General features: G+C 35.5%; 1 long non-coding RNA gene across 1 annotated transcript; it reads right to left on the reverse strand.

The window, feature by feature from the left end:
* Positions 1 to 1,152: 1,152 nt before the first annotated feature.
* Positions 1,153 to 20,981, reverse strand: LOC126957497 (uncharacterized). The gene is made up of 4 exons (XR_007726794.1): positions 20,809 to 20,981; positions 15,878 to 15,945; positions 1,937 to 2,074; positions 1,153 to 1,532 (listed from the first exon to the last, which is right to left on the reverse strand). It is a non-coding gene; the product is annotated as an uncharacterized LOC126957497 (long non-coding RNA).
* Between the last annotated feature and the right edge of the window lie 1,257 nt (positions 20,982 to 22,238).

The following is a 22,238-nucleotide window of genomic DNA, read 5'->3' on the forward strand; positions in this document are numbered from 1 at the left end:
TGCCCCTCAGTTTCTAAGGTTGAACGCCTCTAAATCTTAACAAGTCACTGACCATGTTCAACTTTGTCAGCTGGTTTCTAAAATGAACTTATATGTATGTACATAAGTACATATCTATGTATTTTTGCCAGCTCTGCATACATGAAGATAAATCCCCATCAACCTCATAATTGGTGAAGATTATAAAATAGAGAACAGCCAAGATCAATTATTGACAAGTATGGCAAATGAAAAAGAATAACATGCATATGTAGGTTAGAGATAATTTCTATGACATAATTAAAACTAATAAAATAGAATTGGGAAATTAAGGATACTGCCAAGAAAAATAGTGAGAAATGTAGCAGTAGGATAAATGTGATGATAGTAGCGGAATTGGGTAATAATTAAGACACACTAATTAGTCCCTGCAAATCAAGAACTCATGATCAATTGGATGCAGACTAGATTATGTTGACCTTTGCTTAGCAAGAGATATTGTGAGCTAATAGTATTTATAAATTTTGTAGGTGAATATCATGCTCGTATTGACTAGAAATAAAGTGTTACAAGCATACTTATGCATTTAGTAGCATCTTGTGAAATAAAAATCATTTGATGATGTTAATTGTAACTTACTCCTATCCATTTGTTTAAAAATAAAATCTACTAAGAAACCTGAGTAGATGTTTGTTAAAATGAGAACTGTGCATTCAGATTTAGATTTTACTGCATCGAGCACTCATTTAGTTTCTAGGGAAAGATTGGCTGTTCATTTAAAAATTACTTTTGATAGCTCTATAGAAAAGGCACTTGTTAATAATCTAAATGTTGTGAAGTTTAGATGGAAAGCCATCTGAAAAGTGAGTGTTATCATACATTTAAGATCTTGTACTTATAATGCTATTATAATCTTTTGCGATGCTTAATATTTTATAATTAATTAATTTACTTTTTATTACATTGTAAATTTTTTCCTGAGTTAAAACAATTCATCTTCTTTTTGGAAAAATTGGAAGATAGAAAAGTTAGAGGATAGAAAAGTTTAAAATCACTTTTTATTCCATCACTGTGAAAGTTTTAGTGTTCTTACCCTCTTCTTTGTATACGTGTGTATTTAATTTAGAACAGTATTTAATTAAAACAATCTTAACAATATTGTTTTAAATTAAAAAATGCAGAAGTTTCTTACATTTTCTTGTCTTAATAAATAAAATTTATTAAGGAGAGAAATTAAAGACATAATGGCCTGCATAAATAGACCATCTGTAACTCTTAGGTGGGATTGTAGCACTGTAGCCAAGTCAAGGTGTCTATCCTGAAACTAGTCATCACAAACTTGACCACATAAATAAAGGTCCAATAAGATTGAAGAGTGAGATTATTTTGTGCATCAACTAGTCCTCCAGTTTATTGTTGCAGTTTATTTTTTCACACCTGGACATTGTTAACAGGATATTTCTTCTTCCTTCTTTGTGTGGTATCCTAGCATTTGTATCTTTGACTCTGATCATAGGAGCCTCTTCAGATTATAAGAGTGGGTTGCAGTGGAGCTAAGAAAAAACAAGCATAGAGTTTGATTTTACAAAGCAACAAAAGTCTTGTCAATAGGTGTAGTCAGCATAGTAATTAATGCTCATGTTTTTGACCCATCACTGTTTTCTACCTGTCTTGTTTTTGGCTTACAGTATTGCCTATAAAAAGGAAGCTTCCGATCATTCTATGAGAGTGTACTTTGTCATAACTAAAGACAAAAATGTGTCCAGTGAGTTTCTGATTACTCTCTGTGTATACAGACATTTAATAAACACATTGTATGTCTATTAAATTATCTATAAACATTTAACAGACATTTCAGAAAGAAAGTCGAGAATATTTCCGTAAAATGTGACAAGACTGGCTATACTGAACTAATAAATAAGCCTTGAAATATAAAGTTAACAAATATGAGGCTTACTACAAGGAAGGTTTGTTTCTCATTCCCACAAAGTCTGAAGCAGTTCAGGTGATACTTTATTCCGACCTGGAACTCAGGGGTGCAGGCTGCTTCTTTCTGTGGCTCTATGATCTTAACTCACGGTCTTCAGGCTTGCCACTAAAGAAGAGAAAAAGGAGGCACACTAGCTTTGATTTTAGCTGTGCATTCATTCTCATCTCTTAGTCCATGTGCCAAACGAGTCACACACCTTTCACCTACCCAAGGGAGACTGGAAAATTTCGTGGGATGTATGAGTTAGGATTCAACCACAGAAGCAGAACCAGCAGGAAATGTGTATATTAAGAGATTTATTACAAGAAATGGGGTTACACAGTTGTGGGAGCTGGATAGGCAAGGCTGAAATCCACAAAGCAGACCACCAGGAAGGGGAGATTACAAGTAGGCTGAAACTCAGGGGTACTTTGGGCATTTGCAACATAGCCTACAGCTACTATCAACAGGACTTTTTTTTTTTTTTTTTTTTTCTCTTTCTCTCAGGGAAATCTCAGCTTTGCTTTTCATCAGGTCTACCCAAATTAGCCAAGATAATCTTCCTTAGGTAAAGTTAAATGATGATGGACTTTTAATTATATCCACAAACTCTCTTCACAGCAACACCTAGCATAATGTTTGATTGAACGCTAACCCAAGTTCAAAATGACACATCACAAAACCATGATCAGAGAGCATATGAAATAATAGGTGAGTTCTAATAACCCCTGCCAGAATATGAGATGATTATACTAGGTCTCACAAGGTATCATTTATTTACAGCTACAACAACAGGAAAAAAGGCGTGAAAGGACTGATGGGATCAATGGCCCTGTGAGTTTGTGTGCAACAAAGAAGAGAACCATCATTTAATTATATAATATGTGCATTTCATCATCTAGGCTGAATTAATAATTAAAGCTATTTAATCTAGAAAAATTGTATCCAATTTTCAGAAACCTTCCAAGAACCAACAAACACCTCATCATACCAACTTTTCCATGCAGAGTTTGTTTTGCTATTTTGTTAAATTGTGATACTAACTAAATTTCTGTGCATGATCTTGTCTTTTTTTAAATTCTACCTATTTTGCTATGCTATTCATCTCCTCAGCATCTCATGCTTATTGTTAAATTCCTATTAGTCAGTGCAAACTAACCTATTTCTTTTTTCTTACAGCTGTAGAATTCGGATTTTAGTTGAAGTTTAAATTCTACCTCATAATTATCTTTCTTCCTTTTCTTGTACCTCTTGGCATTGCCTTTATATTCTTCTTTTGCTTCTCATTAGCAGCCCACTGAGCTGTATCACTTTCTCACAGCAGCAAAGAGCAAGATAGCTTTAATTTAGTAACTTCTCATTGCTGCCAGCCAGTTGGTCCTCCCCATTGCCCAAGTCACAGCTGACATCACTGTTGTCAGTGTCACCTGGTAAAGGCTGATGGTGTTTCATATACCTCCCTATGCTCTGAAAGTAATATTTGCCAAGAATTGGCCAGATACTAAGGTGGATGGGACCAAGCAAATCTTCCATCTGTTGCCTGTATTTGTTCTCTGTATATTGCCTGCATATTACCTGAGGAAAACACACACACACACACACACACACACACTTCCACAGACATTAGTTCTAGTAGGGAAGGAGCCAAAAGCAGGCCCTTTCTGGCCAAGTTCTGCTAAACCTTTCTCTGTTGGAAGTTACTCTTTGCCAATCAGTCAATAAGTCAAAACTAAAAGCTGTAGGAGACAGACTAAGTGATGCAGAATTAATGAACTTCTTTGTGCCAAGGTACAAAAATAATATTTGGGCAGTAAACATTTTAGTTTTAAGGTCAAAGTTATTCCACCTTGGGACTACTATTAGATTAGCAAGTAATTTGTCAGTCACAGACAGCTGTTTTAGGTAGTCCTAAAGTGAAGTGATTATACTCATTAAACCAAAGTATATACTTTTCCTTTATTACCTATTGGGTCAAGATCTTACCTTATTATAACACACCTGAATATAGATTTTCATTGCAGAATATAATTAGTGCATGGTCTATTGAGTAAGCAATATGAATTTTTAAAATTGTCTAAACACCTCTTTACATGCCAACTCTGGTGATAATTACCAAATGTCTATATCTAGAAAAACAGGCAATTCAGAAATATCAATTTGTGCTATTATTTATGATACACATGTGCTAGTTTTCCCTAAATATAGACATTTGGTAATTATCACTGAGGCTATTTGTTATATTTCTGAAGTAGATCCCAATGAAATAGAAATATAATTTATTTGGTAAAAATGTAAATGCTGAAAAATTCTCATTATCTTTCTGCAGAGTACAGTTCTTAGTTTCCTATTCATATTTCATGTAATAATTTTGGATTAGCCATCTGGTTTGTTGAGGGTTGAAAATCTGTTTAACACCAACGCAGAATTTTTGTTAAAAAATAAAACAAGTCATACAGAAATCACAAATGTTTTCAGGTATTTCACAATGCTAATAATGAATAGGTTTTAGGATATGGCATGTAATTTGCACTTTTATCTTTAGCATTTTCTTTTCTTTTCATTTGTATAATTTAGATTCGCCTTCAGCATACTTTTTAAGACTATTTTCCAGGGACGTGTCAGTCTGAATGGTTGATATATAATAAATATTACCAAAAACCTATGTTGGGCCACCCACATTTTTCCAGTACCACTCTTTTCCTTGTCCAAGTGGTTAGCTCAGTGAATTAGATAGAATCCCCTGAGTGGATCAGATCTTCTCAATGACTCCAGCTCTATAGCCCTGAGATTGAATTACTTCCTCTCTGCCCCATATTTGCAAATGGATTTCAATGCTCTGCTACTCACCCTGGATAGAGGTGATTGGATCACACTGGAGACTAGGAAGCAGAGTTTGCATTTATTGGTATAGATCCATCACTTCATCTGTGTGAAAGCCGTAAAGTATGTGCTGTATAAAAAGTTGAAGAATAGACACTATCCAACTTCAAGACTTACTACAAAGCTACATTAATCAAAATAGTGTGATATTGGCGAAAGAACAGACAAATAGATTAATGGAACAGAAGAGCCTAGAAATAGGCCACAGAAATATAGTCAACTGATCTTTGACAAAGGAGCAAGGGCAATACAATAGAGAAAAGAGTCTTTCAATAAAGTTCTGGGATAACTGGACATCCACATGCAAAAAAAAAAAAAATACATCTAGATATAGCTCTTACACTCTTCTCTAAAATTAACTCAAAATGGATCGCAGACATAAGTGTATAATGCAAAACTATAAAATTCCTAGAAGCTAACGTAGGAGAAAATCTAGATGATCTTGGGTTTGACAATGACTTTTTAGATACAATGCTAAAGGCATGATCCATGAAAGAAACAATTGGTAAGTTGGACTATATTAAAATTAAAGTTTTCTGCTGTGTTAAAGACACTGTCAAGAGAATAAAAAGACAAGCCAAAGACTGGGAGACGATATTTGCGGAAGACATATCTGATAAATAGCTATTATCCAAAATATACGAAGAAAAAAAAATCTCTTAAAACTCAGCAATAAAAGAAAACCAACAATAGACCAAAGGCCTCAACAGATACCTCACTAAAAAAGACATAGAGATGGCAAATAAGCATATAAAAAGATGCTTCACATTATATATGTCATCTGGGAAATGCAAATTAAAATGAGATACCACAACATATCTATCGGAATGGACAAAATCCCATGATCAGAACACTGACAGCACCAAATACTGAGGTGAGCATATGGAATAACAGGAACTCTCATTCATTGCTGGTGGGAACACAAAGCAGTGCAGCCACTTTGGAAGACAGTTTGGCAGCTTTATAAACAACTAAACATACCCTTATCATATGATCCAGCAACTGCACGCCTTGATTTTTACCCAAAGGAGTTAAAAACAGATTTCCACACAAAAGCTTGCACATGGATGTTTATATCAACTTCATTCATAAGTGCCCAAACTTGGAAGCAACCAAGATGTCCTTCAGTAAGTGAATGGGTAAATAGGCTGTGATATATCTAGATAATGGAATATTTTTCAATGCTAAGAAGAAATGCACTGCTAAGTCATGGAAAGACGTGAAAGCAACCTTAATATATATCACTATGTGAAAGAAGCCAATCAGAAAAGGCCACACTGTATGATTCGAACTGTATGAGATTCTAGAAAAGGCAAAACTATGGAAACAGTAAAAAGACCAGTGGTTGCTAAGAGTTAGTGGGGTGAAAGGGATGAGTAGCTAGAGCATGGAGGATTTTTAGGGCAGTGAAAATATTCAATATGATATTGTAATGAGTAGATACATGTAACTACACATTCTTCTAAACCCATAGAACATATAACACCAAGTATGAACCCTAATACAAACTCTGAACTTTGAGTGATAATGATGTATCTATTGCAACAAATGTACCACTCTTGTGGGTGATGTGAATAATAAGCGAGGCTATACCTGTGTGGGGGTAGGGGAAATATGGGATATCTCTGTACCTCCTCTCACTGTTGCTATAAATTTAAAACTTCTAAAAAATTGTGTCTTAAAAATAAAGTGGGTATGCAGTGTTATTCTTGTATTTGATAAAGCATGTTCTTACCAGCAATTCCGTTTCTACTGATGGAAAGAAACAGGTACCTATGGATGTGAGTGTCTGTGACTCTATCTGAAATCATTGACCCACATACTGTTGTATCTTGCTGAATTATTTTTGTCATCATTCATTGCACCTGACTACAAAATTAGTCTGGATAGAACATCTGGATAAAGCATTCCAGTTATCCAAGTCTGAAGCAGAGTAGATGTGGGTATTCAACTCTAAAGGCCAAACTTTGGCTCATCTGAATATGAGGTTAAAAAAGTTATTTTGGGGGGAAATACCAGGCCCACTCAACACAGATGTAGAATTCTGTGAAGTACTTATTTAAATGCCACCTGTAGGAAATGCATCTTTGAAGGGAAAAACTCAGTGGAATTGAAGAGACTGTGTCTGGGCTCCTGTTCTTGTTGAGACTTGGTCCAAAGCTGAGTAAGATAACCATGAGAAACAGGTCGGCTTTTCATAAGGGTTTGAAACATGCCTGGTTTCCTTTTGATATGGAGAAGAATAGTCAGTTTTGTTCCATGATCTGTCATTTAATCATCTAACCTCTGACAAGGCTGAGGGCAGGGAGGCAGGGAGTTGCTTCTTCACATGCATAAGCATAAGTTTTCTTTCTTCTCTTTTATTTTTGAGATGGACCCACTCTGTGACCCAGGCTGGAGTGCAGTGGTCTGTCTCAGCTCTGCAACTTCCACCTCCCAAGTTCAAGCAATTCTCCTGCCTCAGCCTCCTGAGTAGCTGGGACTAGAGGTGTGTGCCACCATGCTCAACATCTATCTATCTAATCTATCTATCTATCTATCTATCTATCTATCTATCTATCTATCTATCTATCCATCCATCTATCTATCTATCTATCTATCTATCTATCTATCTATCTATCTATCTATCGAGAGATGGGGTTTCACCATTTTGTTCAGGTTGGTCTTGAACTACTGACCTCAAGAGATCTACCTGCCTCAGCCTTTCAAAGTGCTGGGATTACAGGCATGAGCCACCGTGCCAGGCCCCCATACATAAGTTTTCTAAGGGTGTTTTGAGAAAATGTAGGCATAGGTACTTACTCCATTCAAAAAGAGATTCAGAATACAGACTTACATACTTCTCAACCTTTGAATATTTTTTCTCTATTTCCTCCTTAAACTTTTTAATTGAGAGAGGAGTGAAGAATGATCCATATATTACATATAGGACAACTCTTACAGTGTTCTCAGTAATGGGTCATTTTTGTCTTGATGATGTTAATTTGGCTAAGGTGGAAAGTAAAGAAGGTATATAAATGAATCAAAAGGCAAATAAATGGATAGATGTAAAGATTAAGCATTCCTACCCAGAGTTACATACAGGTAGTGAGGTGTTGCAGACAACACTGACTGTTTGATGACAACACTGAGCGATTAGCACTAAATTAGTCTCTTGCTGCAGGTAAAGACACATCGAGACCTCGGGCACGTCAGAAAGCACAGAGTCATTGTAGCAATAAAATATGATGGGACAGTCATGGTCATATCAGAGAGGAATATTCTAATCAAATATATATAGAATGTTCATATTCTACTCCTTTTCACAGGAAAAAATGATTCTTGTCTCCATTGCCTTTATTGGGGATAATTCCTCTCACTGATTGATTAGGAATATGAAGATAAAAGATACAATCCTTCAGATCATATCTGAAGGATATGATCAGAGCTTATAATCTCAGGAAGTGGGTAAATACATTTGACAGTGGATCTGAAATGGTTTCTGCCCTTCATTCTTAACTATTTCTTTCAAGGAATTTGGTGTACTTAATACAAGTTTCTGCATTTTCTTCTGGGAGATGATGATATTCTCTTCCCTAAGTGGTGAAGGAACTACAGTAGAAGGGAATGGAATGGCTGGGTGAAAAGCAGTAGTACCAACACTCTCAGACAGGAAAATTGTGGTTTGGAGCAGTGTAATGGAATTTTCATGGGCCCAGTATTTTCTGAATATTAATTTCAAGGCTGAGCTAAAGGGTTAGGGCTTAAATAAAGTGATTCTGTTATTCTGTCATGTGAATGCTTACTTGGTTCTTATCAGTGTTCTACCTTCTTTTTTGCTATTCTTAAAATAGTGCAGTGTTTGCACACAGTATAGACTGTACATACTGGTTTATATTGATGGAAATGGCAGCTAAGGGTATTACTGGTTCAGAAAGTTTGAACCAGTCTATTGTTAAGTCTAAGGTGCTTAATTTTCTGTAACTTCTCCATTTGGACTCTGTTTCATTTTTCTTGTCTGTAATGTCTACATTGGATTGTTTCTCCAGAGGCAGGAGTATCGAGATTGAGACCCTAAGCAATGTAGACTTCCCTGTAAGTTCTTTCAGGTTAAGTACAAGCAGTCAGCTGTCCAAAGTCTAATAGGGAAACATCCTTAGAAGCATGCCAAAATATATTTTTAAAACTTATTCTATTTATAATCTCTAATCCTTCGTCTCAAGGCTGTTAGACACTGCCCTTTTATTTGAAAGCTGTTCTTTTGAGTACTGATTTTAGAACCAAAGTCTCAAAGCTTCATAGAAGGCATTCTTTTTCCTAGCTGTAAGCTTTAGAGTTAGTTTTAATAGTACGTCAATTGTAAAGCTGCACTAGCTATTGCAGGCTATGGCTAATTCAAAACTAAATCAGATTGGAAATACCATTTGGTGTGATTATATCATTAAACCACAATTGTCTACCTTCATGCACTCTTGGGCTTAGTATTGATGTTGACAATAATACAAATCATAATATCTTTTTCACAAGAAATGCAAAGCTCTTTAAAATGGTCTCATTATAGCATCCCTGTGAAGCAACTCAGAAAATACCTTTATCTGTGTTTCCCCAGTTGGAGACACTGATTATCACTAAATCAAAACATGAAGCAAGTTTCCAGAAGTTAGGGTTTTAGCTCCAGAATGAGTGTTCACTTCACTTAAAGCAACTAAAGTGAAACCAGATAAAAACACAATTTTATAATCTTATTATTCTAATATTATGACTATTTTTATGTTACTGATAGGTTCCTTTTCTAAAAAGAAATACTATCTATTTGAGTGTTAAAACTAAAACTTAAATGGTATTCTTGAAGCAATAGCAAAGCCTAACTTAACCTTGAATAGTACTGATGCAATGTTTTAATCAGATATAAATGTTCTTTAACTTTTTCCTACTTGTCTCTGCTTTAGAGATACAGTTCTACCTCCTTGTGACTGAAATGGTCAATTCTTAGAGCTGCTCAGGCCAAGTTAAATACGTGATAAAGAACACTCTAAGGAGAGAAGTGGCCATATTCAGACCAAATTATCAGAATGCATTTTATCCTCCATTGCATCTTTAAATTGAGTGCCATTAATACCTAGATTAGTAACCTCAAGAAGTGGGCTGCACTAGATGGGAATTCTGCTCCCAAGGTACTTCATGATTATGTTGTGAGATATTTGCAGAGAGGTTTATTTTGGGCTGGGTGAAATTAGCATCTTTGTTTACAAGAATACCATCTCACTGATCAAGTTAAAGTACATGCCTAATAACCAGCATTTCTTAGACTTTTATGTTGCCCTTAATTAGACTCTTCAAAGTTAATTAGGGGAACAAATGGTACTTTTTGTTCTTTAAAGTCCCCTTTAACAGCTTTCTCACACATAAAATGTTCCCCCATTTATAGGTAGTTTGGCTTCTGCTTTAAACCTACTGGTTAACTGCTCATTGGTTAACTCCTCCTTCATTCACAGAGTGAAAACCACACTATTTTTGGGGTGCCTCTGATCCCCCTCTTTTCTTTCTTCCAATTTTCAACCATTAATATGGTTCATTTTTAGGTACAAAATTATTCATTAATTTTTGTTGTTGTTGTTCTTGTTTGGGAACAGCATTTTGCTCAAGGCTTAGAAACTGGCAAAACTCAATTTGTGAAACACTAGCACATGCAGGGAGACTAGGAAAGATTTTGCCTTAGAAATTGCACAGAAAAACTGAGTTTCCACACCCCTGCTCCTGGACTTGGGGTGGGGGTGGTGGTGGCGGTGGTGGTGTGGGATGTAACACTGTTTTCATTTGAATTAAAATAAAAATGATTGGCCTCATTTTGATACCTATTCTACTTTTGAATATTTTTCTTTATTTTTGTTCAAAAAAGGGCTTATTGCATAGAGGAAGCTGGCTCTCAAAGTAATAAGCTAATCCGTGGATGTGAGATTTTTCAGCCATGCTGTCTGTCTGCTTTGTGCCACTAATGGTAATATAAGACTATTAGAAGTGAACCGAGTAAATGAGAAATAGTCTTTGCATTAGAGCAGGAGTCTGTCACTCTTCTGGCAACCCTGCCGAGAGCTACACATCAAAGCCACCACACTGTGCTAATAGTGTCACTTATCCCACAGCCTTTACACTGTCCCATATGCAGTTACTATGCAGGGGGTGTGCACATGAGGGTGAGAGGGGAGTTGACAACGTGCTAGAAGAAACCGTAGGAGATAAACTGAATGTGATTTATCACCTCTAATCCTTGCAATGGAAAACATTTAGGAAGAGCAAATAATTGAGGTCTTTCAGAAATATGCTTTTATTGAAAAAAAAAATCCTTGAACTAATTGGAAACCTAAAAATGAAGGATTAAAATATTTTTTTAAAAAGTCATGAGAAAATCTTTAATGTATTTAAATGATTGGAAGACAGAAATTATGCTTTAAAGCAATCTCCTTAAAACTACTTAGTTTTGATTATATGCCTGAAAGAATGCTTTAAAAAAAACCCCTTTCATTATTGTTTTCGTATATGGCAATCACAATCACAGATATCTACATAACTCAAGTTGCTGAAACAAAAATATTTCCATTAAACTGGAAGCAATCAGTGATGATATATCTATATTCTACTTATTACCATCTTCCTTACTGGGCTAATACTATTTTTGCTGTATTTGATTTTTTTAGTCATTGTTGTTTGTATATTTAGTAATCACTGACTGGCACCAGATTGACAGGTTGGAAGGGTGAGAACCATGCAGATAGCGTAGAGAAGTCAGGTATAGCTCTTCCAGCCACAGAAGGCAAAGTGGACCTCTTGTGCCCTTAGCTCTGCAAAAGTGGCTGATACCTGCTCCAGAATCTCTCTACAAGGTCTTGGCTAAATACAATGGCCTTATTTCTAGGTCATTCAATTCCATTGTTTTCCTAGGAACTGAGCTGGCTACAAATGCTTCTGGAGTCTTTAAAACTGTCCAAGGTGTCTGGGAAAAATGCGAAGGAGAAATTCAAATGGCTGAGTTGAAGCATACCATTATGTTTCAAACATGCGGAGAGTTAGTGTAAAAGATTTTTCAATAATATTTCTGTGACCCAGGAGAATAAAAAATAAGTATTTCAGAAAAGAAAATCACCAATGAATAGAAAAAGATGATTGCAAAGAAATGGACAAACCGCTTTCATTCCTTCAAATTACCCCAACACCTCTTTAGCAGAGTTTTGGGAATAATACCAGTTTTCCTCTCATTTGGAGGTCAAATCTGACAATTGCAACTCATTGGAATGGAATTTTTAAGCAACAAAGGAAGAAATCATAGCAGGGGTGTCCTAAAGTTTCCACATTTTAAATCTGGGGGAGTTTTTGAGTCCATGTTTTGTTTCCTGTTTAATCTTATAATCTTAACATGTAGAATGATTCTATTTGCAGACTATGTAGGGGCTTTACTTCACAAAGATGCATCAAGTGAAGATCTCTTAACAAAGACAAGGAAAGAGAAGTTTTAAACAGCAGAAAAAGGAAAAATTTAAAAACTTTTGGGGACTTTCAGTCTACACAGGGAAACCTGTGGTCTGACACTGTGCTTCCATACGGGAAAATATACAAATGAAGTGAATTTTGTCAACTACAGAAAACCTGTTCCTCTCGTCATAGTCTCATCTCAGTTAACAGCATCATAGCCTACCAGAGCTGGAACCATCATCATACCTTCCTTTGTCCTAACCTTCTCTTCCTTACCCAGTCTACATCCAAGTCCTACTGATTCCTTCTCTTAAGTATCTCTTAATTTTACGTCTCAGTCCTCACTGCCACTGCTTTGTTTTTGGGGTGACTGTACATTTGAAACCTTATTCTTCTTCATGCTCCTCATCCAGTCTCGTAAGTTATAGAACATGCATGTGTCTGCTCTTAGTGCTTGATGGCAGAGGGCTTCTGCTTCATGATTTTTTTCTGGGAGCAACTACCTATTTGTTAGTCTCCTCAGTGCTAGTTCATACTGTCAGCTGTCCTCTCTGAAATTACAAGGCTGGTGCTAGAGTGTACCGTGATACTATCGCATCATCTCTAATGGCTTCTGGGAGAGCAACATTCATCATGATCAGTGCTTCCCCAATCTTTTCCTCTACAAACCTTGCCACCTTCATCTCTTCTCATCTCCCACATGCCCCCTACGCTTCAGTGACGAGGAGCTTCTCACTATTCTCTGAATATGCCACTCTTTCAAACTCTGTTTTCCCAGATGCTGTTACTTTTCCTGGAGTGCCCTTCCCTCCTTTCTCTGCACAGTAAACTCCCACTTATGCTGTAAGACCCAGCTCAAATGCCATCTTTTCTCTGAAAACTCTCCCACTCCTGTGAAGAAAAGCTATACTCTCCTATTCAGAGATCCACTGGCCTTTTGTGGACACCCGTATTTGATAGCTGTAGTTAGTGCCATCCCCAGACCTGGCTGGGAAGGGCCTTGATTGAAAGGTCTCTGGCCCTTCTCTAGCTGGAGAGAGGATCTTGGGGTCCAAGGGGTGTGCTACCCAAAGTCCTAGCCTCTCTTTTTTTAAATCATGCTCTGAATACCTGGGATTATAAAACTCTCTACCCAAACAGTAACAGTCCCCTTGGAGATACTGCCTGGAATCCTTTTCCTGGGTCTTTGCTTCTGAGAGTTGTCCATGTATTTGGTGCAAGCACCACTAGGTCTGAAGGATGAAGGGAATGTGTATTGTGGATGGAGATTAAACTTGTTGCCTAGGGTGTCCTCACGCATGTGTCCAAGGGCTTTCATGGTAAAAGGCAGAAGTGGGGATGGAGTAGTGAAAGAATTAAGGAGCACTACAGGCCTGGGCCTGGAGGGCAGTTTCTTTGATGATATTGTTTTCCAACCTTGATCACTAAAGAATCTAGGAATTCTAAACTTGAACCTGGTAGGTCATATTGTTAAGAAGGTATATTTGTCAAGGCAGCAAAATAAAACATATTTTACTCAACTGTTTGTTAGCTTAATTCATAACTTTTAAATATTTAGGCATCTGGTATGTGGGCCTTTATTCATATTCATTCTCAGGTCTAGCATATATTAGGAATGGGCCTGCTTGTAGCATAATTATTTCTTCACGTCCTTATCTCTCTGACTGGCCTGAGAATTCTGGGAGGGCTGGGACAGCTTTTTTGTCTTTCTTAATCTTTTTATCCAATAGTTAACCATGTTGCTTGGCAAAGACTAATCTTTTAAAATATATTTGTTGACACAAAGAATTATATTCATAATATTTAGTTTATAAAAGCAAGAATGTGTATGACACACTTCAAAGAACAATGTCGAGACTGGTTAAAGGGAAAAAACTCTGTGATAACTTCATACAATGATGAGGAGTTCAGCTGTTCCGTATACACTATCTTACTTAATCCTCAGAACAACACACTGAAGAATGTACTATTACCCCTATTTTATGGATAAGAGAATAAAAATTCAGTAAATTTCAATAACTTGCACAAGTCCACAAAATATGTAATTACCAGAGCCAAAATTTGAACCCAGGTGTAAAGCCTATGCTCTTTTGATCAGAGTTGCAGCAAAAAAGATTATTAGCATGAATTTGCCTTGGAAATTGTCACCCATCAAGACTTGAGACTTTGGTGCCATTGAGACAAATATCGAGCTCACATTGATGCAATATTATTCTTTCAGAAAACAATAATTTGCATGTGTTCTATATACAGAACACCAGGTAAGGCACTATGAAGAACTATAAAAGAAATATATATACATACATACATAGATGTACACTTATGCATATACATATGTGTGTGTGTGTCCATTTCTCAATTGTTTGACTATTAATTGGAACCTTTAACTAAGAGTTCTATTTTTATAAGAAAAAGGAAGATAATGACAAAACCAGATTGTAACCACGTAGTTTTTAGAGCATATTCTGGTATTGAAAATCAGTCAACTCAACTTCTTATCCCTACTACACATATATAGTTTCACTACTGAATGAGAATAATTTCATATGCTCTATGGTAATCTTGGGTACCATGATATTCTTAATCCTCAAAATCTGAATCATGTTGACTAAAACTTATAGGGGTAGGAAAATATATTCATAAATGTATTTGAGGAAAAGTGTTATAAGAAAATGAAGTTTTATTTTTCCTTCAATCTTACCCTAATTGGGGTCTTTATTTCTTTTCTAGCTTTGAAATGTCTAAAAGTAAACCATTTCTCTCAAATCTATTGACAAAATTTCTTAAAAGTCATTATTACAATTCTCATTGCACAGAGCCGCACACACATCATGAGATGATGGTATAAGAAACTATTTTTCAATAGTTTTGATCCCTATGTGTGGCTACTGACATTTATAATAATTTACTATTAATATATCTTTTCTCAAAAATGTATTTTGCAATTTTATACTTCTAAGACTGATTATTCATATATGCACCTATAACTTGGGGAATGACAGGAGCAAATTTTCAGTGTTCACAGCACATCTTCTCCTTGGGCAGAATAGTAAGCTATTTATATCTTGGGATATCCAATATCACAATTAGATTCACTCACTCTTTGAACTTCTCTCCTTGTTTACCCTCACCATTTCAACTCCTGCACCCCACACTGAATGTTATCTGAAATTCCACTTCTGGAATGTAATTTATCTAGCTTGGGTCCTATTAAAATGGAAATATAACCAAGAGTGAAAAGAATGAGTGAATAAGAAAATGAATGAAAAGATAAAATTGCTATTGAGTGAGATTTTTTTCCTGACAATTTTCCTTGATGGTGAGGACAAAGGCCTAAGGTCCAATATGATTGAAGAGATTAAGAGGGAGAAAATTCTAGGAAACATGGATCCACAGAAAGAGTAGTTTAAGAATTATTTAAGAAACACCTGGCCAATTATTCACTTTTTCAAAAACCTTGACTTGAATGACCATTTCTATTTCATCTGTGGTTATAGATTGAACATTACTTCTGGCAAACACAAGCCATTTATTATAGGAGGAAATAGTGGTCTCTGGACAAAGAAACTTTCAAGTGTCAACCCCTTAGTTTAGGATACTTACCCTGCTCTGCTAAACCAAGTATCTCCATGTCTAATTGTTATCCTTCATTCACTGGAGAATACAAAGTCCTTTGATGTTGATTGGGTCCAGGAGAAAAAATGTTGAAAGAAAAAAAGACAAAATTGAGAAGCCCTTGTAGCACCACCTTCTTGAATTTTCTTCTCAATTTCCTCTTGCTCCTTTTTCCCCATGTTTATTTTATTTTATTTTATTTTATTTTATTTTTTTATTTTACTTTAACTTCTGGGATACATGTTCATGTTTCTTTTAATATGGGTTTTTAAGGGAGTTTTTCTCTCTCTCAAGGAATACAAATAAAAATACACAGTGTTTGGTCCTAAATTCATTTAATAGATAAATTTTCTCATTCAATGGCTCATTGAACAATGTGACAATGAATATGTTGTAGCTCAGGCCACTATGACAAAATGTTATCGACAGAGTGGCTTAAACAACAGACATTTATTTCTCATAGTTCTGGAGGCTGGAAAGTCCAAGATGGAGGTGTTGGCAGATTTGATTCTGAGTGAGGGCTCTCTTTTTGCTCGCATACAGATGCCTTCTCATTGTATCCTCACATGGCGAAAAGAGAAATCTCTGATGTCTCTTCCATTTCTTATAAGGGCATTAATACTATCATGGGGGTCCATGCTCATGACCTCATCTAAACCTAATTACCTTCAAAAAGGTCCGTTTCCTAATACTGCTTTTGCTATTATTAATAGGACTTCTTTCTCAAGTGTTGAACCACATAGACTTCTGCTTTTCTAGTTCTACTCCCATCATTCATTGGGTACTGTGCTACAGATACTGTTTTTAGTTCACCTTCCAAGCTCTCTTTATTTCTTGTTTGTAAAATCTCTCCCCATTTTTCTCTTACTTTCCTACTTACTCTTACATTAAACCTGTTTTCTGTAAGGAACAATTATCAGTCTTAACCAGCATTCTGTTTAATACAGTGTCACGAAGGAAAAATCAATTACTGATATAGATTTATTATCTAAGAATCTATTTTCAATCTTTTTTGAATCCTGTTAAAGTTCAATGACAGCATTTTAAAACTTAACTAGGTCTTAAAAATCATCAATCAATTGAATGTATGCTCATCATACAGATGACACTAAGATCCGGAGAAGTGAAATAACTTTCCAGTGGTCATATACCAGAACTAGAACACAGTTCTCCACAGCAGTATTCTTTGTCTAGTCATTATTGCAGTGTTTTATTTCTCCAAATTTTTTTTTCTCCTTCCAAATTTGGCTGTTACTTCCATTGGGAAGCATTGAATTAAGTCTGAGGTTTAGGCACAATTCTGCCTGGGTAGATCAGGTTGGACTACACTAGTGATGAAAATTAGCACATGTGTGTGTGTTGGGCTTAAAACAAGTGAAGACTAATGGAAATCATCCAGTACACCTAAAAGCAATTTAACATTCCCTTCTCTTTGCTTTGGTTTGAAAGTAATCTATATATGTGGGGAGTTCTGAGTGAATCTAAAAAAGGCAGGTGCTTACATTCTCTGAAGCTACAATTAAAAACAATCTTGTTTCTCCTGGGCTTGGGGTATAAGATACACATACCATACACACATTTCTATTTGGGTATAAAAATTGTAAGTGTGTGTGTGTCTGCGTGTGTGTGTATTTAAGGTGTTATGGACTATGTTTGAATCAACTTGACTCAAACCATATGGGATTTAGTAGAAATTAAAGGTGGAAGAGATATGTAGCTCATGCAAATTCACTTAAAAATTAAATTTGGATGGGTCAATTATCTAAATAAGAATCAACTACATTGTTTAGGTGTACATTTCAGTCCCATCTCCCTCTTACCCTGAAAACAAAATTAGAACCTCGTTTTTGAATTAAGACTCTGAAAAGATTAGCGTTTTGTAATGATTGGGGTAGAAACTTTGAAGCAGAGATCTAAAAGGCATGTGTTTCAGAATTAAGTGCTCAGGAAATTTCCATATAGTAATTATTCAGAACCTGATAGATTTGGTGGCTATTGCAGAATGCTCAAGCATACAGATAACTCTCTAATGGTAAGAGATTAATATAAAAGATATTCAATTTTTAAATATTTTTCTCGCATTTATCTTCGAGCTCATTCTCTCCCATCTCCCTCTTGCTCACTGCACTCCAGATAAATTGACCTTTTTACTGCAGCATGTGCTGTTCCCTTGCCTGGAATGCTATTCCCCCAGAAGGTCACGTGGCTTATAGTCTCACATTAAGCACCTGCTCAGGAAGCACACACTCAGAAAAGCTTTTGTTGACCATAGTCTCAAAAGTAGCATCCCAGCACTCTTAAATCCTTCTCCCTGCCTTATGTATTTTCATAGTATTTATCACTAACAATTTTTAATGTTTGTTTGGTCATTTGTTTTGTCTGTTGTTCCAGTAGACCGTAAGTTTCATGAGAATGGGGACTTTGTTTTGTTCCCTTCTTATCCCTGGGACCCAGAAAAGTGGCTGTTCTAAGAGCTAAAAAAGAAAACTCATTTTTAAATACAGGAATTATTTCCTGAGTGAATATTATCCATTTCCCCTTCATAGGGCACCTGCCACATGTGGGGGACACGTGCCTCTAAAGGAGTCCTGGTTAGAAGCTGCAATATCTTTCTTTTTCTAAAACTTCTTTTTCTTTCAAAGAAGTTGAATCTAAAGAATTTTGTAACTTTGGATTCAGTTTTTTACTATCAAATTAAAGCTAAAAATGCTGCCAGGAAGGAGGGAAAGCCAGATTGGAGGGGGAGGAGGCGAGAGGTAGAAGAAGGGGAAGCAGAGAGTTGGGGGAGGAGATGGCTGAAAGATCCAGGAAACCTGAGGAGAGGCAACAAAAACCAATTAAAGTTAATGAACTACAGCTAAGCTTTTTATTTTAGTTTTTCCCCCCTCACAGTATACCAGCCTTAACTTGGAATTATTTTTCTTGGAGAGACACTTTCAAAAAAGTAGACTATTTCCTCCCTACCCCCATGCTCAGAAAAATAATATAACACTTTAATCAACAAAAGCATGAGGGTATGTTTTGTGCAGCTATCTAGTGGATTTGTCACTTGGCCTTCAGCCTTGGTTCTACCACCTACTAAATTTTGGCAAAATCCCAGAATGTCACAAATCCTGTTCTCCTCTATCTTCACATAAGCTGAAAGTCGGCCCTACTGAGTAGTTATCTGGAGGCAGGAGGCGGAGGTCCAATTGTAGTATCTAATATTAGAAATAGAGACGCCTCCAATGGTTTTTGGCAGACTGAGCCTACAAAGAGTGGCTCTGGCTCTCCTACTCAAACGTCTTAAATAGTTTATATATCTGTTTGATTAATTTGGCTGGAAACATGATTGCAGTTAATGTATTAGGTATAAAAGTTTAGAGGAAGATTCTTATGTCAATGATACCCATTTTCTAGAATAACTTATTCTATCAAGCCAGCTATATTTAAATGATGAATCCTACTGATAATAAAAACCTACCTTATATTTATTATTTTTTATTATCCACAGAACCCCCCTCCCAAATTTGAATATGAATGAAATGTACTTCACTAACATTTTCTATTCATTCAACATTTTGGCAAAGTATCACATTCAAATTTATGATTCCATTCTATAATGCAAAAGTGGTATACACTCATCTAAATTATTTCAAGATATTCTAAAATCTGAGCTTTTGACACTCAGGTTTCCCACTTGAAATATAGTTTCAAATGCTCTGCTTTCGAATAATCTCTTCCTCAACCTTTTGCCTTCACCTCAGGCTTGAAATCATAGAATTTTTGCTATGTTATTTCTCAGCTTCCCATTTAATTCCATTCATTTCTTTTTTGACTTTTAAATGATATAAAATAGTTGTCGTTTCTCAAAGAGTTTAACAATTATGAAGGTAATAGTGGCCTTAACTAAATTTTTGGTTGAATGCTGGCTTCTCTCTCTATCTACCCAATCTCTTCTCTATGTTTGACAGATGCGTCAGAATCTCAGGGTGCTCACTATTGCTTAAGGAAGCACATCCTTTGTTGGGAAAATCTAATGCTTAGAAAGTTGGTGAAAAACACATATACCGTAACTTCTACTCATCCATCTTGGCTCACTTGGTGATTCATTAATTCATTCATTTATACATGCACTCAATAATAATCTGTTAAAATTCTACCACATATAGAGGCTATCACAGCTCAAGGCCCTAGAGCGTCACAAAATTAGACTATTCTGGTACACACTGCCTCCTTTTCTGAGTGAGAAAGAGAAGAAAAAACTACATTTGTAAATATAAATATTCCCACTTCTACTTATCCTGACACAATATAATTTTAAATTCCATTCTGTTTCTGGTCACTCTCCTCCAGAAAAGCCTTTGTATGTCAATGTCCCACTTAAAATGTACATCCAAATATGAGTGGGCTTTTTTTCACATTTAAAGAAGAGTAAAACTGTTACCTCCCACATTTGAACACATGCTTTCTCTTAATATAAAAAATATAAAAGTGGGCTTTTTTCTTTCATGTATTTTAGTGTTGGTCATCACTTACTTTTTATATGATCTGAAAACTTTCGATTTTGAAATCAAAATAAAGTACAATTAGGTCAGAAATTCTCCATGCTGCTTTTGTATAGTGTGTGTGTGTGTGCATTGTGTGTATATGTTTATGTGTGTGTAAGAGAAAGAGAGATTAATGCAACCCTCAATTTTGTTTTTAAGATTTTTCCATATTATAGTTCATCTTGTCAAATGATCATTCTTCCTATCTATATAGAGTGTGCTTATAACTAATGTAAATAAGATGAGCATTCCACTTACTAACAGTAAAAAATATAAACAGATAATTTACAAAATAGTGAAAGTAACGTCCAATACATATATACAGATTTAGTCCTCAATTACAATAAAAATGTAAAGTGAAAGCTTAATAAAATATAATTTTTTACTCACCAAATTGCCAAAGGTTGATTACTTTGTTTTCAAATGTTGATTCAATACTCACGGTAAGGAAGCTAAATGTATTTATTTATTACTTGTTTAGGTATAAGTATAGTCATTACAATCTTTTCAGAAGCCATTGGAAAATGTAGAGGAAGAGGTGATCATTAATAACATTCCTTGGGTCATATTCTAAGAATATAAACGAGAAATAGAATTAATAATTTATGCAAAAAACAGTTTAGCACTATTTATGACAATGAAATTTCAAAGTAGTTTGACATCCAACAACAAGAAAATGGATAAATGAGTCATACATACCACCAATGAAACATTGCAGTTATTTACTGCCATTTAAAAATATTTAATATCATGAAAGACCCTTTCATTAGAATCTTAAGAGAAGACAATAAAATATTGAATTATATTTAAACTGTAACTTTCATGAATTCAAGGGTATTTGCCTGTTTTATTTATAGCTGACTGTCCCCTGTACCTAGAATATTGCCAGGCTCTAGCAGGCATGCCGTGCATATATGCATAAGAAGTAATGGATGGATATGCAGAATGTTTTCACTTAAAAATACACACACACACACACACACACACACACAACATAAGAAGAAATATCATGAAAATATCAGCAAAGTCCATCTCAGTGTTGGCCATTATAACAGATTTTACTTTTTATATCTTCAGCAATTTCCAAATTTTTTATATTTTATAACTGGAGAAAATTTACTGAACCAATAGCCTCGTTCACTTCAACGAATAATTCTGACTTGTGGACATATTTTTTTTATTTTTGTGCTTCTGTAGTTAAATTCTGAAGGCATCCCTGATAAATTTGGCATATTTGCCTTTCAGTTGTATACTTTCTGAGTAGGATAGAATCCTTTACAGTACTAGATCTTTCCCTACAGTTTGAACAAGCTTTAGAACAATGATTTTAAACCTACCTTCTGCCAACTGTGTTAGAATGTGGGAATCAGCCCATACCCTTCTACCTTGTTCATGATGATTTGTAAAATGTTGTTAATAGCTTTTTGATAGCAAAATACATGTGTATAGATTTCATCCTGACTTGTATGTCTAGTTAGGAAGCTTCTCAGAAAAAAAAATAATAAGAAGGTTAGTTTGGCTTAGTTTGATCTTCGTGATCCTTGCAGCAATTGTGTCTCTCTCTTTTAATTTTTATGTGCCAAATATTTGAAGATTGTAACCAGTTTCAGAATTTTGTTTGTATGATGTCAAACAACTTTCTCTTCTTTCCACTATCTACATTTTTGAAGACGAATAAAACATCTGCTTGTCTCCTAAGTAGCACCTAGGTACCTCTCCTTGATGCTGTAGTCTAAGAGAATTCACCAAGGATCCACTTACTTTCACATTTGCATTGTTCAGTAAATTGCTTTTCACAGATAACCTTAGAGACGCCTTTC

Source organism: Macaca thibetana, chromosome 6 (assembly GCF_024542745.1).
Source record: "Macaca thibetana thibetana isolate TM-01 chromosome 6, ASM2454274v1, whole genome shotgun sequence".
NCBI lineage: Eukaryota > Metazoa > Chordata > Mammalia > Primates > Cercopithecidae > Macaca > Macaca thibetana.